Genomic DNA, 16,305 nt, shown 5'->3' with positions numbered 1-16,305 from the left:
CATAAGTGTGTCCTGGCCAAATACAGTTAGTAAAATTAAAACACAAGAGTCTGACGTTGTGATTTGGATAAAAGAATAAATATAGCTACATAATAGTTTATAATATTTTGAATAGAAACAATGATAACTGAATAATAATATGTGGGCAGCGCTGTGGCAATTTGTACATCTTAGATTTAAAATATTTTGCCCCCCAAAAAGAATGACAAAGTATAAATCATGTGTAATCAATGCTAAAATTATTTTTGAACGTATGTTAAATTCCATGCTGTTTACAAAGTCAAACCTCTGTGACAAATTTGTCTCGAGTACTTGGAATGATGTTAGAAACATTTAAAAACTAATACTAAGCTATATCAACATAGCTTTTCAAACCCTGTTTTATCCAAGAAATGCTAAATAGTTATTAATTTGTATAGAACAGTGTCACACTTAAATTTGTCAAATTAACAAAAAATCCCAAATGACACAGGTACTAATCTCAGATATATGTTTCTGCTTTTGCTTCAAAATAAGACCAATAAAATGAAATTGGTTATATCATACTCTAATTCTTAAAATAAACCATTAAAGGTATTCTACTTCATGTCCACTTACTTAGCATGCAGACTGTCTGCTTTAAAAAGAACACTCTCCTTAAGGGAGAGATGCTAGAATGTGATGACAATTACCTGTCATTCCATAACTGCTATGAAAAATTCCACAACTGAGGTGAAAAAAAATTCTCAAATTACATTAACTGTGCAAGTACTGCTTTTAAAAACACACTAAAATTTTAAAAACCACTCTAATTATAATAACATTGGCACAATAATGTTCTGGACACATCCTAAAAAATGCTCAGGTGTATTTTTGAAATGCCCCAAATATGCATTATGTCTGAAAAGAAAAAAAGGAAGAAAATTAAGAACCACATTTATGTGTGATTCTTCATATTATTTGGAAAAAAAGAATAGAAATGAAACAATTCTTAAGAAAATGTCAACGAAATACTGATGCAATTTAGACAAAATAATGCGAAAGGGAATAAATAGGACAGAAGGCTTTGAGATTAAAATAAAATCATAAAGATCAGCAAAACTGTGTTTCATGCCAAGGATAGGACAGGGAGGAAGACTCCAGAGGAGCATATTATATTATAGCCAAGTGAAACAAAAAAGAAAATCACTGATTTTCTTACACTGTATGACACGTTGTTGATTTTGCTCCTCAGTATCTTATCTTTGACATCCAATTTCTAACACTGAATGTTCTACTAAGTGAAGCACTGGGCAGCCAAGCAACTATGAACTGTTGCTGCTACCCAGATATGGGGGTTGGGTGAGGCTTTCATGTGATTTTTTGGGATTTCATTGCTTAGCTGTTTTTATTCATGTGCCTTGTTGATTGCCTGTTTCTTTCTTGGAATATAGTTTGCATGTCCTGAGGTTGGCCCTTTCTTCCTCATTCCATCTGACTCTTGGCATTTTGTTCCTGCCATGCCTCCTTAAGGGGGATTTCCTTCCTCATAGAAAAACAAAACCCATCCTGGTTTAAATGCAGCTAGGTCTCATCTCCTATATCTGCTTCAACCTGGGCAGGGTTGTAGAAACCTATTTATTTGTTGTTCTGGCAGAAGGTTACAGGCAGTATATGGGGACATGGCAGGAGGTAACTGAGTACCAGAATAAAACTGTAGAGAAGCCTTATCTAGAAGGCTGAGGGGCAACAGTTGCTAGATTGTATTAATTGGAACCCATGCTATAACACTGAATCTTTCTGTGTAGGGGTCAATATTCTGGAAACTAGGTGTTTCTTTATTCAAAAGACTTTAATATAGGGAAAAGTATCAGTAATTGGAGCAGTGTAAATCACCTTACAAATACTGATGTCACATATTAAGAAAAACATACTGGTCAATATTCAAGATACTTTTCTCAGCTTTCTTTGCATTTATAACCTTAATTATTGAATACTTTATTTGTTATAAAAACGCCTTCCTTTTCTGAATATTTTTTCCTTTATGTTCCACAAGCCAGTATGATTCTTATTTTACTTATTTCAAATATGAACTAGTGGAACCAAGGACATTCTACTAACTATTGTTAAGGTAAAACTTTGGAGAGTGATATATATTGTGTTCTACATGTTGCTGTATGCAGGTATTGAAAATTGCATCACACACCATTGATATGTACAATTAATACATATCAATCAAATAAAAAGCCAAAACTGCTACTATATTCTCGAAGACTTAGCAACTAACTGATTTAAATACAGTTAAGATACAGCATTTTAAAATTATAAGTAATATTAAGCAATGGGTACTTTCAAATAATCAAGGAATTAAAAATAATATAAAGTGTAAGCAAATTTTCCTGGAAGATAGCTGAAAGACAAAGAAAATGGGAAATGAAAATAAGTAACCTATGGAATCATTTGCCGTATAATCAAAATTTTACATTTAGACCAAATTACTACTTTAAATTAGGAAATGGAAAGAACATTGAATATTCAAATATTATGAAAATATTAATAATATTTGAATTGAAATTGGAAAGTTAACCTAGTTTTATTGTAATTTATCATAATTTCTTTATAGCATAAAGAAATATAATATTGTCTTTTGACATTCTATAAAATTCCATAATAAACAATGAACCATGAGAACAAGCATTGCTTTTAAGGGGGAAGGGACTGCAAAGGTTAATACCATCTTTGAGGGAATTAAGTTATCACTAGCCACCTTACAGTGTTTAAAGAAATGAATATAACAATGTAGACCTTATTTAGGGTCAATTTTTGTTATCAAATACTTCTCACTACTCCATTTCTAAGCTAAATATGAAAACAGTCAGCAACCTTCAAAGTGATACTATAAATAAATCGGATATGACTAAGTGAGGGACTAAAAAAATCCTCTTTCCAAAAATAAATTACAAAATAAACATAACTCATAAAATAAAATACCCAACCAATTTAGTATTTTAGAAAGCAAAGAATCTGAAAAGCATTTATGCTTAAAACATTGTTGAACTACTGGTATAAAGAGTAAGAATCTGTGATGTTCCTGCATGAGGTCATTCTTGTCTTCCATAGCTCACTGTGGATGATGTACCAAGATAAAGCAGACCATGAAAACTATAATCATTGCTTCCAAGGTCAAAAACAAGTCACCTGCTTTGGAGTGGTATACAATGCCTACACCTAGCAGCAATAATAAGAATGCTGATGTCAGTAGTGGTTTAACAGGATAGGACAACAATACAACTAGAGATGGTAGGTGAGACTAGGGTAAGAATCTTCCTGATGATGGTAGCATACTTGCACTGTGGACACTAGAAAAATGAGATATCTGTATACACCTGAGCAAGTATACGATCACAAATATATGCAAAGATCATGCAACAGAACTCACACAAAGCTGAATGCAAGGCAAATCTGAATAAAGTTAGAACATGGAATGCATAACATATGCACATACAGATCTATCTGTATGGGGAAAAAAACTTACTGGCAGTATGATAACAAGTACTGTTCAGCTTTGGCTGACCACTAAGATAAGAAGATATAAGGGCAATATCTAAGAAGCCAAGATTTAAAATAAAGCCAAAAATAATAAGGAAACAAAATTCAGCAAAAACATCAATGACCACATAGATGGGAAAAAACCAATACCAGATTAAGTGCATGGAAGTTATTAAAAAAGAAGAAAAAAAACCCATCAGATTATGGGGCATATACACACAAACATACAGCTTAGTTAAAAATATTTTAAGACACACAGAGGAGGATCCAATATGGTGACTAGAGGGCAGAAGCAGACAGCGTGAGCTCTGTAAATGAAAAATTTTGCTGAGACACTAGAACCGCCCTTGGCAGAAAAAAGCCACCAAGTAAAATCAAAACTCCAAAACCCTTAACACCCAGCCCATGCAAAACCTCTCCACACCACGTTACACTGAGAAAACAGGAGGGCTCCTGCACCGGAGAAGACCAACAGATGAACAAATACGTAACATGTGGTATTCCCACAGGTACCTCTGGGATAAACCAGCATAGGCCCTTGAACAGACTGACCCCCACCCCACAAACAAAAACAAAAAAACCAAAAACTGAATAATAAACAAGGAACTGAAAAGGAACATGTAACAGAGGGGGCAAGGTGCTCTGAGCTCAACAACAGGGGGAGGAACAAGGAGCTGAACTCCACACAGCTTTCAGTAAACAAGGACTGGAAAGGCAGACAGGCCAACAAAGGAAAGGTGATAAGTCGCTGCCTTATCACCTGACGGCAAATAGCAGTCAACAAAGCTCATCTCCTGAGCCATTGAGCAACATCCAAAGACAAACAATGTTGCAAAACTGAAATAAAGTCACCAAAGAAGCAGAGAGCTGGCTGAGGGATCTCTGACCTTGCCCTAGAGAAAGAGTGTGAGGCAAAGAAACAAGCCCCCAATAAACCAACACAGCAAAAACCCAACTCCAAACCAGGATGGCTAGTGGGACACAGAGCTGATCTCTAAAACCTTGAGGACAAGACACACCTCACTGAAGGAGTTGTTGACTAAGCAGCTGCTGCTGAAAGACAGGAAAAAAAAAACTGGCAAGCATCCCTAACCACATGGCAAGACTAAGACAGAGCTTCTACTTAAATACCAACACGAGGACTGGATGCTGAAAGAGTAACACCAGAACAACTAAGACTGAAATTCTATGGTTACTGAACCTGGAATTTTTTTATATGTGTTTGTTTGTTTTGTTCCCTGTTTGTTTGTCCACCACCTCTCCCTATTGATTTCTTTGGTCCTCTCTCTTTTTTCTTTCTTTCCTTGTTTTGTGAGTTTTACTTGTGTAAGTTAATTTATAACAAATTACACACAGACCAGGGACAGAAACAGTACCAAGTGAAGTGGTGCAAAGACAAAAGAGGGATGGAAACCATTCTTGTCCACAAAATAAATGAATACAGGATTCAGAGGAAAATGAAGAAAACGGATACCCAGTTCCAGACTCCAACAAAACAAAGATAAACTATGCCAAGGAACCCAAGGAAGCCCACAAGAACACTCTGAAAAAAGAAATCCTGCAAGTAATCAATGACAACTTCATGGAAATATTACTAGACATAATCAACCAAAATGTAGAGGAAGCACTCAAGAAATTCCAAGACAACAAAAATGAAGAATATGAGAACATGCAGAAACAAATAAATGAACTCAGAGGAGCCCTAAATAAACACCAAAGTGAAACAGAGAACACCATAAATAGAGAGATAAAGGAATTAAGGGTGAAAACTGACACTGTTAAAGAGGAAGTGACCGATGATATGGAAAACCTCAGAAAAAAGAATGAAACAAACCAAAAACAAAATGGAAGGCCACTCCAGCAGACTAGAACAAGCAGAAGACAGAATCTCATAACTTGAAAATAAAATGAAAATTAAAGGAAAAAACTGAAGAGCTATTAGTCAACAACTCAATACCTGTGAAAGGAATAAGCAAGAACGCACCGACTCCATCATAACACCTAACCTGGGAATTATGGGCGTTGAAGAAGGAGAAGAGGGTTAAGCAAAAGGAATTAGTAATGTATTCAAAAAAATAATAACAGAAAATTTGCAAAATCTACAGAAAACCATGCCCATTCAGGAACAGGAAGCCTCCAGGACACCAGAGACTTGACTAAAATAGAACTACCCCAAAACATAATATCATTAAATGAACAAGTCCAGAAAACAGAGAAAGAACACTGAACACTGTAAGAGGGAAAAAACAAATAACATACAAAGTTAAACCCATCAACATCACACCAGATTTCTCAACAGAAACCTTAAAAGCAAGAAGAGCATGGAGTAGTGAGCTCTACCAGAAACTGAATGAAAATAACTTCAACCCTAGGATACTCTACCCAGCAAAACTATCATTCAAAATAGATGGAGCAATAAAAGTCTTCCATGATAAGTAGAAACTAAAATAATATATGACCACTAAGCCACCACTACAAAAGATTCTTCAAGGAATTCTCCACAAAGAAAGTAAAAGCAAACAAAACCATGAAAGGGCAGGCAGTACCAAACCACAGGAGAAGAAAAGGCAATCAAACCTTTAAACAACAAAGACAACTACATGACAGGAATCACCACATACCTATCCATACTAACACTGAATGTTAATGGACTTAATTCCCTCATCAAAAGACAATGTTTGGCCAACTGGATTAAAAATGAAGATTCAACAATCTGCTGCCTACGGGAGACCCATCTCATCAACAGAAATAACCACTGGCTGAGGGTGAAAGTAGACTTACCAAGCCAATGGCCCCAAAAAACAGGCAAACTTATATCGGACAAAGTAGACTTCAAACTTACATTGATCAAACAAGATAAAGAAGGACACCACATACTAATAAAAGGAGAAACACACCAAAAGGAAATAAGAATTATCAACCTATATGCACTCAATGTCAATGCACCCAATTTCATCAAACATACTCTGAAGGACCTAAAAACATATATAGACTCCAAAACAGTGGTACTGGGAGACTTTAATACCCCCCTACCACCAATAGATAGGTCATCCAAACAAAAAATCAATAAAGAAATTCTAGAACTAAAGCACACCATACATCAAATGGACCTAGCTGATGTCTACACAATATTTCACCCAACTTCTGCACAATATACATTCTTCTCAGCAGCTCACGGAACCTTCTAGAAAACTAATCATATCTTAGGGCACAAAGCAAGCCTCAGCAAATACAAGAAAAGAGAAATAATTCCATACATTCGATCTGATCACAATGCATTCAAACTAGAAATCAACAGCAAAAACATGCAAACAATTGGAAGCTGAACAACACATTGCTCAATGATCAATAGGTCACTGATGAAATAAAAGAGGAATTAAAATGTTCCTGGAATTTAATGAAAATGCAACAAAACCTACTGGAACCTATGGGACACAGCAAAGGCAGTCCTGAGAGGAAACTTTATAGCCATGAGTGCATATATTAAAAGGACAGAAAGATCTCAAATCAATGACCTAATGCTACATCTCAAATTCCTAGCAAAACAAGAACAAGCAAATCCCAAAACAAGCAGGAGAGAAATAATAAAAATAAGGGCTGAAGTCAATGAAATAAGAACAACAACAACAAAAAAAAAACCATGCAAAGAATCAATGAAACAAAAAGCTGGTTCTCTGAAAAAAATAAGTAAGATTGATAGATTCCTCGCAAATCTGACTAAAATGAGGAGAGAAAAAACCCAAATAAGCAAAATCAGAAATGCAAAAGGGGAGATAACAACAAACACCACATAAACCCAGGAAATCATCAGAGCCTACTTTGAGAACCTATATTCTAATAATTTGAAAATCTTGAAGAAATGGACAAATTTCTAGATATTTATGACCATCCAAAATTGAACCAAGAGGATATTAATTACCTGAATAGATCTATAACACAAAATGAAACTGAAGCAGCAATAAAGAGTCTCCCAAAAAAGAAAAGTCTAGGACGTGATGGATTATATCAGACATTTAATGAAGAACTCATACCAAGCCAGTATTACATTCATTGCAAAACCAGACAAAGAAACCTCAAAAAGGAGTACTATAGGCCAATCTCTTTAATGAACATCGATTCAAAAATCCTCAATAAAATAATGGCAAACTGAATCCAACAACACATCAGAAAGATCATACACCATGACCAAGTTGGCTTCATCACAGGGATGAAGGGGTTGTTCAACATACGCAAATCTATAAATGTAATAAAGCACATTAATAGAAGCAGCGTCAAAAACCACTTCATTATCACAACAGATGCAGAAAAAGCCTTCAACAAGATCCAACACCACTTCATGATAAAAGCTCTAAGAAAACTAGGACAAGAAGGAATGTGCCTCAACATTGTAAAGGCTATATGTGACAAACATCATACTTACTGGAGTAAAACTGAAACCATTTCCCTTAAGTCAATAATGAGACAAGGGTTCCCACTATCCCCACTCCTATTCAAAACATAGTAATGGAAATCCCAGCTAGAGCAATGAGGAAAGAAGAAGAAGAAATAAAAGGAATACAAATAGTAAAAAAAAAAATGACACTCAGTACAGAGACTGAAAAATCTACCCTAAAGTTCATTTGGAAAGACAAGACACCATGAATAGCCAAGGCAATACTCAGCAAAAAGAGTAATGCTGGAGGTATAACAATACCTGACTCCAAACTATATTACAAAGCAATAGTAATAAAAACAGCATGGTACTGGCACAAAAACAGACATGAAGACCAGTGGAACAGAATAAAGGACCCAGATATGATTCCACCCAGCTATGCCCATCTTATTTTTGATAAAGGCACCAAAAATATACAATGGAGAAAAGACAGCTCTTCAACAAATGTTGCTGGGAAAAGTGGTTATCTGTCTGCAAAATACTAAAATTAGACCCATGTTTATCACCCTGTGCTAGTATCAACTCAAAATGGATCAAGGACCATAATAGCAGACCCGAAACTCTGAAGTTGGTACAGGAAAGAGCAGGGAATAGTCTGGAAGTAATAGGTATAGGCGAGGACTTCCTCAAGATAACTCCAGCAGCTTAGCAACTAAGAGAAAGAATGGACAAATGGGACTTCACAAAATTAAAAAGCTCCTGTACAACAAAACAAATGGTCTCTAAACTGAAGACACAACCCTTAGAGAGGGAGAAAATTATTTGCCACCTATACATCAGACAAAAGACTGATAACCAGAATATATAGGGAACTTAAAAAATTAAATTCTCCCAAAAGTAATGAACCAATAAAGAAATGGGCAAGAGAACTAAACAGAACTTTCTCAAAAGAAGAAATTCAGATGGCCAAAAAACACATGAAAAAATGCTCACCATCTCTAGCAATAAAGGAAATGCAAATTAAAACCACGCTAAGATTCCACCTCACCCCTGTTAGAATAGCCATCATTAGCAACACCACCAAAACAGGTGTTGGGAGGATGCGGGGAAAAAGGAACCCTCTTACACTGTTGGTGGGAATGTAAACTAGTACAACCACTCTGGAAAAAAATTTGGAGGTTACTTAAAAAGCTAGACATTGATCTGCCATTTGATCCAGCAATACCATTCTTGGGGATATACCCAAAAGACTGTGACACAGGTTACTCCAGAGGCACCTGCACACCCATGTTTATTGCAGCACTATTCACAATAGCCAAGTTATGGAAACAGCCAAGATGCCCCAGCACTGACGAATGGATTAAGAAAATGTGGTATCTATACACAATGGAATTTTATGCAGCCATGAAGAAGAACGAAATGTTATTGTTCGCTGGTAAATGGATGTAATTGGAGAACATCATTCTGAGTGAGGTTAGCCTGGCCCAAAAGACCAAATATCGTATGTTCTCCCTTATATGCGGACATTAGATCAAGGGCAAACACAACAATGGGATTGGACTTTGAGCACAAGATAAAAGTGAGAGCATACGAGGGAGATATGAGGATAGGTAAGACACCTAAAAAATTAGCTAGCATTTGTTGCCCTCAATGCAGAGAAACTAAGAAGATACCTTAAAAGCAACTGAGGCCAATAGGAGAAGAGGACGAGGAACTAGAGAAAAGGTTAGATGAAGAAGAACTAACCTAGAAGGTAACACACATGCACAGGAAATCAATGCGAGTCAACTCCCTGTATAGCTATCCTTATCTCAGCTAGCAAAAACCCTTGTTCCTTTCTATTATTGCTGATACTTTCTCTTCAACAAAATTAGAGATAAGGGCAAAATAGTTTCTGCCGGGTAGCGAGGGGGTTTGGGAGCGAGGAGGGAGGGGGCAGAGTGGGTGGTAAGGGAGGGCGTGGGGGCTTGGGGGAGAAATGACCCAAGCATTTTATGCACATATGAATAACAAAAATTAAAAATAAATAAATAAAAGAATAGAAAATATGAATAGACTTACAACACATAAAAACTGGAGCTGGGTGCAGTCGCTCAAGGCTATAATCCTAGCTACCTGGGAAGGCTATTTCAGATAAAAAGTTTGCAGAACCCATCTCAACCAATGTCTGGGCACTGTGGCACGTGCCTGTCATTCTAGCTATGTAGAGAAGCACAAATAGGAGGTTCATGTGCCAGGCCAATCCAGGCATAAAGTGAGACCCTATCTCAAAAATAATCAACACAAAAAGAGGTGGTGGTATGTGCTGGCACAGTGGCTCAAGTACTAGAGCACCTGCATAACGAGTGCGAGGTAGAAAAATGATTAATCTAAACACTGCCCATCAAAACAACACTAATTTCACATGGCTTCACTGGTAAATACTATCATGCATTTAAAAAAATAATGCCAATCCTTCATAAATTATTTCAAAAACAGAGGAAGATGAAAGGATTTTCTAACTCATTCTTTGAGGAGAGCATTATCCTAATATAAAACCCAGAAAAAAATCCAATGGAAAAAACAACATACTAAAATGCCTCAACAAACATAGAAACATAAACCCTTTATAAAAACCATTACAAACCTATCCAGCATCATATGAAGAGGATGGTACACTATGACCAAATGGAATATATCCCAGAAATATAAGGTTTCTTTCATTGGTCATTCAATTAGTCATGCCAAATTAGTTAATGTACTACATAATATTAACAGCATAGAATACAAAAGTGAATGATCATCTCAAAAGATTCATAAAAGCAACTCATGATAGAAAGTCTCCATAAATAAAATGGACCAGTCTTAAAGTGATGAAGGACATTTATGAAAAATCCACACTGATATAGCTTTGATCTTTCTTTTTTAAAAACAGGGTCTTACTATGCTGTCCTTCCTTCAGTCTTAAGCAGCTGAAACTATGGGTGCACACACCACCATGCCCAGCTTTTAATTTGGATCTTAACTGTCCCCAAAGGGCCATATGGTAAAGACTTGCTCCCTAGTGCAATGCTACTAGGAGGTGGTGAAACCTTTGAAAAGGAGATCTTTATGCCTTTGGGACATGCCGTCAAAAGGTATAGTGGAAATGTAGTCCCTTCTCTTTCCGCTTTCCTTTATATCCTTGCCATCAGGTGAATGGTTGTGCTCTGCTACATACTTCTACCATGATATTCTGCCTCATCATAGGCTCAAAACAACAGGGCGAACCGATCATGGACTGAAACCTCCAAAACTGAGTGAAAATAAATCTTTTCTCTTCATAAGTTCACTATCTCAGGTATTTCTCATACTAGTTAAAAAAAAAACTGACACATATAGGTACCATTATACTCAATACTGAGTATGTTTCCCTCTAGAATTGGAAAAAGGTTAAGTGTGTCTACTCTTAATAGTTCTTTGTAATACTGCACAAGAGATTCTAGCCAATATACTAAGGTTAGAACAAAACAAAATTAATACCATCAGATGTGAAAAATATGTAAAACTATCTTTATTCATATATGGAAAAATCTCAAAGAATCCAAAATAAAAATAACTAGAACTAGGAAACAAGTTCAGCAAGGTCTTAGGAAACAACAAAAATATGCATTTCAACTGCACATTTTTATATATTAGGAATGAAACAAAATGAAAATAATTATATTGCCATAGAATAATAATAATAACAGCAATAAATTTAAAAAGGAAGTACAAGATTTATGCACTGGAATCTGCAAAATATAGGTGGAACAAGATCTAAACAAATGAAAAAACATTCTACAGTAATAGACCTGAAGACTCGGTGGTCAAGATGATAAATTTACTCATATTGACCAACAAATTAAATATAATTCCTACCAAAGTCCTGACAGGCTTGTCCTGTAGAAATTGTTGAGAAGATGCCAACATTTTTATAAAAATGCAAAAGCAAATTTTTTTTTTGAAAAAAGAAAGTTTGATGACTTATACGATCTAATTTAAAAACTTACTATGATACCACAGTGATCAGGTCTTTGTGGTATAGATATAAGAACAAGAATATAAATCAATGGATTAGAATTAAGAGTTCAGAAAAGAATTAATTCTAGTGGTCAATTAATCCACTGACCAACAAAGGTGTCGAGACAATTCAGTGAAGAAAGCACAGCTTTTTGGAAAAAAATAGCAATGTGACAATTGGCTTATGCACATACAATAAAATTAACTTACGCCCTACCTCACCCCATATACAAGAATTACCACAATGTGGGTTACAAATGTAATATAGAGCTAAAACTATGATATGGAAAGCATAATTCTTAAAAAAAAAAAAAAAGAAAGAAAGAAAGAAATTGACACAGTGGACTTCATCACATCAAAAATTTTTATGTTTTAAAAATAATCATTAGGAAAACGAGAAAGTAAGATAACAGCCTAGAATTAGTAAATTATGTATGCAGAAAGGCTTGCATCTAGGATATATAAGTTCCTAACTTAAAAACAAGACAAATCGGCTGTCTACACCTGCGGCTGCGCCTCAGCGAGGAGGGAGGGCCGGCCCGCGCCCCTAGCCGACAGGGGTCACCTGGGTCCTTACCCAAGTTGTGCCCCACTATTGCGCTGCGATTTGCTGTAAGAACCGCACAGAACAAAACAATAAAGACCGGAAGTTGAGCTTTTACCCGTTTCCTCTACATGACAAAGAAAGACTTGAAAAGTGGAAAACAATGTAAACCGATATTCTTGGTTTCCCAGTAAATTCCAGTTCCTGTGTAGTGACCATTTTACTCCTGACTCTCTTGACATCAGATGGAGTATCCGTTATTTAAAACAAACTGCAATTCCAACAATATTTGCTTTGCCTGAAGACTGTCAGGAAAAGACCCTTCTTAAAAAAAAAAAAAACTCAGAAGAAAAAAATGGGAGATGAGAAAGAAGTGTACTTAAAAGCCGTATCTGAAGAATCATCTACGTCAGATGAAATAAAGAAAAATACAGTTAACATAGGTGTACTCCCTGAACACACAGAATTGCTTGATTCATCTGCCATGGTGAAGCCACCAAGTCCAAAAATAGAAAGCATACAAAATAACATATTAACTCTTAATCTAGTTAAACAAGATACTGGAAAAACAGATTCTAACTTGGAAACATCAGTTCACCAAGATTTAGGTGTAGGTGGTTTTCATACATCTTTTGAAAATCTAAATTCTACAACAATTATTTTGACAACTTCAAATTCAGAAAATATTCAGCAGTCTTTGGAAACCCAAGAAGTACTTGAAATAACTACCAGTCATCTTGCTAATCCAAACGTTACAAATAATTCCACTGAAATTAAGTCAACACAGGAAAATCCATTCTTATTCAGCACAGTTTAAGAGTTAAACACAAATAAAGAATCTGTTATTGCCATTTTTGTACCTACAGAAAATTCTAAACCTGCAATTAATTCCTTTATACCAACTCAAAAAGAAACCATGGAAATGGAAGACATAGACATTGAAGATTCCTTATATGAGAATGTAGACCATGATGCAGAAGTTTTACAAACAGAGCATTCTTACTGCAGACAAGACATAAACAAGAAACATCTTTGGCAAAAAGTCTCTAAGCTACATTCAAAGATTACTCTTCTTGAGCTACAAGAGCAACAAACCCTAGGAAGGTTGAAGTCTTTGGAAGCTCTTATAAGCCAACTAAAGTAGGAAAACTGGCTAGCTGAAGAAAATGTCAAGATTATAGAAAATCATTTCACAACATATGAAGTCACTATGATATAGAGTTAAAAAAAGGTTTTGAAGCTGTAATTTTTTATAAGCATTTTCTAGCTAAACCAAATTATGTGTAAAGTGAACTTTTTCCTGTAAAGTTCTTATCCTAAGCTATGAAAGTGCTCTAATGTTATGAACTGCAACCCATTCTTATAATCCCATTGTAAGAGAAAATCTAGAAAGTTTTGGGGCTAAAGAAACAGTTTTATTTCTTGATAATTTTCCAAATTATAGTTAAAATACAGTGAATAATTAATATTTAATCATAAAATGAGAGAGTAAGGTATAGTCAAAGCATCCCAAAATAGATTAGTCCTGGCTCTACCAGATGATTTGAGCAAGCTACTTACCAAGATTGAGCTTCAGAGGGCTTGGGATGTAACTCAGTGGTAGAGCCTTTGCCTAGCTTGCCTCAAGCCCTGGGTTCTAGCCCTAGTACTGGGACAGATTTTCTATAAGATAGTATATACTTACAGAATAGTAGAATTGATATTAACTGTTGGATTATTCTCAATATTCTGTTTTGTTCAACTATTTGTATATAGTTATATATCTGTAATATAAAGGAAAATGTAATATACAAGAAAATAATATACTTATGTACCTATGACTATTACAATTTTATTGCAGTTGAACTCAGCTCTTAGGAAAAGTGCTTTAAACTTGAAAGAATATATATTTTACTACTTTATACATAGCCGAACATCATAGTACATAGTCAAGTAAGTTTCTTAACATCTTGTATTTATAAAGTTATATTTATAAACCAAAAACTTTAATGAGGTTAATTTTAAATATATACTAATATATTTTAGAAATCATGATTTATATCTATTTCTTAATAGGTGTAGTTTTTAAAGTATGTGCTTATCTCATTTTTTAAATCCAAAATAACTGTGTAATACTTAATATCCGTTCCCTCTAGCATATATTTTAGTAAATTTATAAGGAAGAAATTACAGGCAAGTGCTGATGACCTTGGGAACAGAAAGTTCTCTTAGAAAAGAAAAGCAATGGTGATATAAATAAAAACACTGTTTATACTGACACTGAATGTAAGAAAAATAAATATAAAAGCAAGACATTGTGGTAACAACAGAAATGTGAAAAATAAATGTTAAGTTCCTTGAAAACTGGCAATTAATATAATGGAATGTTACTGTCTGTGGAACTAAGTTACTTCCTATCAGCTTGATTCTTAGTTTTCTTATCTGTTTAATTAAAAGTATGTTTATTTATCTTAATGGATAGGTTTGAGAATTCTGTAAGGTAATAAACATATTTTGGGACCTGAAAAATAGGAGGTGCTCTCTGAAGCATAGGTAATGCACTAATTGTTTTGTAAATTCATGTTGATTTTTAAACATGTTTCACTTGGTTTATTCAGAATAATAAAATTGATTGGTATTGTTAAAAAAAAATAAGACAAATCAAAATAGACATGACTTAGGTAGATATCTGACTAAAGAAGATACATGAATGGTAAAAACAAAATACATAACAGACTTGACATAGCAACTTATTACAAATATGTGAATTAACACCACAACGAGATGCCACTAAATATCCACTAGACTGCCACTAAAATGCCAAGTGTTGGTAAAGGATGTAGAATCCTAACGTGCTGCTTATGGGAATGTAAAACTGTATAACCACCTGGAAAGCAGTTTGGCAGTTCCTTGAAACATTCAATATAAACTTTCCATACAGCCCAGTAATTTTACTTCAAAAACTCTATTATCAGTTATAACATTCATCCATACAAATAAATTCATATCAAGTGTACATGACAGCTTTAGTCACAAGAGACAAAAAACTGCTAACAGTATGTTTATCAACTTATAAATTGATAAACAAAATGTGATATAATCATATAATAGAATGCTCCCCAGCAATAAAAAGGAATAATCTACAAATACATGTTATGACAGGAGAACCCCACAATGCTGAATCAAGCGAAAAAGACATGCAAAAAACTACATATTGTAAGATTCCAGCACATTAAAATGTCTAGAAAGAGGTAGAAAGATCAGTGGCTGCCTGGGGCCAGAGACGCAAGCAGAGAATAACTGCAAATGAAAAAAAGGAAATTCTGGGGTGATGGAAATATGCTAAATTTATATTGTGGTTGTGGCTACACAGCTTTATAAAATTATTAAAAATCACTGAATTATATACTCCCAATAGATCAATGTTATGATGTATAAATTTTACTTCAATAAAGCAATTCATTCAAAAAAAAGACAGTAGTAGAGAACAAACTCAGCTACTTTGTTAGCAGAATAAATCACAAGAACTGCTACCAGGCTGTAAATTCTAACCTTTTCCTAGCACACTCTAGCTATTCAGACCACTTCCAATGCTCTCCAATTGCTCTCAGAGGTCACTGAACACCCATTTCCTCAGATAACTTGACTATCTTTCTTCCTTGTAACCTGGGAAAAAAGGATTTACAGAAAGAAGATGGTCCGTGCTCACTAAACAATCTGAAAATGTTAAAGCAGAGGTTTAAAAATCCTCTTAAGATGGAAATAAAGTTTGAAAAATGATCTTAACTTTAAGATGGAATGAATTTTTAAACTGTTAATTCTACATAAAATACTAATGATAAAATAGTAAAACAAACAAAAACAAAATCCAGGACTAAAATTT

General features: G+C 34.8%; 1 protein-coding gene and 1 pseudogene across 9 annotated transcripts in view; one reads left to right on the top strand and one right to left on the bottom strand.

Moving 5' to 3' along the window:
* The window catches only part of Vps13b (vacuolar protein sorting 13 homolog B), a 699,658-nt gene that overhangs the window by 369,305 nt on the left and 314,048 nt on the right, over positions 1-16,305 (bottom strand). The window lies entirely within an intron of this gene.
* Positions 12,781-14,150, top strand: LOC109690699 (THAP domain-containing protein 5-like; annotated as a pseudogene).

The sequence above is a fragment of the Castor canadensis genome, chromosome 3, assembly GCF_047511655.1.
Source record: "Castor canadensis chromosome 3, mCasCan1.hap1v2, whole genome shotgun sequence".
In the NCBI taxonomy this organism is placed as follows: domain Eukaryota; kingdom Metazoa; phylum Chordata; class Mammalia; order Rodentia; family Castoridae; genus Castor; species Castor canadensis.
Note: the sequence above shows the minus strand (reverse complement) of the source record. Positions and strands in the feature narration are given on the sequence as shown.